Here is a 1,124-nt window from a genome sequence, read left to right as displayed (position 1 = left end):
AATGATCAAAATAACTATAATTTGGCAAAGCTGCAAAAACAGATCAACATATAAAAAAAGCCCTGTATTTTCATATGCTACTAATGATAAATCTGAAGAGGAAATTAAAACAATTCAGTTTATAATAGTATCAAAAGTAAAGTATGCGTAAAAAGAGTTGTTAACAGTATATACTGAAAACTATAAAACATTGCTGAAAGAAATTAGTAAAAACTAAATAAATGAAAAAAGATCAAATCATCTTAAGATCCAATACATCCCTATCAAAGCCCCAATACCTTTTTTGAAGAAACAGAAAAACTGACTCTAAAATGTATATGGAAACACAAGGGACCCTAAATAGCTAAACCAATCAACAACAGAATTGAAGAATTCATACTTCCCAACTTCAAAACTACCTACCAAAGCTTTAGTAAGCAAAACAATGAGGTACCAGCACAAGACCGAAATATATGTCAATGGAATAAAACTGAGAGTTCAGGAAAAAACTCCTACATCTATGGTCAATTAATTTTCAACCAGAATGGCTAAATTAGAAATGGAGAGAAAAAAAAAATCTTTAATAAATGAGGTTAGGAAAATTGGATATCCACAGGTAAAAGAATAAAGTTGGAACATTACCACATACAATATATGTATAATAACTAAAAATGGATAAAAGACATAAATGTAAAGAGACCATACATGTATAATTCAAAATAGAATAAAAAACATAAATTTAAGAGCAAAAAGGAAATCATAAAGACAAACTTTCATAAACTTGTATTAAGCAATGGTTTTTGAAATGATATGAAAAGCAAGAGCAACAAGGGAAAATAAAGTAGACTTCACCACCAAAAATATATATATATGAAGTACTGATACATACAACTTAACATTATGTGAAAAGGTTTGATACAAATGTTACATCCTTATGACATAAAATACTTATAAATACAATAAATATCAGCCTATTACTTCTAAAAATAGTATTTATATGTTGTATACTTGATAGCATACACAGGCCATCAAGGGGATGTTTTATCACTTGGCTGAGTGACTTTTACACAGCAGGATTTCAAGTAACTACTCTGAATGATTGGATATCATTCACTTTTTTTTTTTTTTTTTTTTTTTTTTTTTTG

Source organism: Fukomys damarensis, unplaced genomic scaffold (assembly GCF_012274545.1).
Source record: "Fukomys damarensis isolate Sample0158 unplaced genomic scaffold, DMR_v1.0_HiC HiC_scaffold_19, whole genome shotgun sequence".
In the NCBI taxonomy this organism is placed as follows: Eukaryota; Metazoa; Chordata; class Mammalia; order Rodentia; family Bathyergidae; genus Fukomys; species Fukomys damarensis.
Note: the sequence above shows the minus strand (reverse complement) of the source record.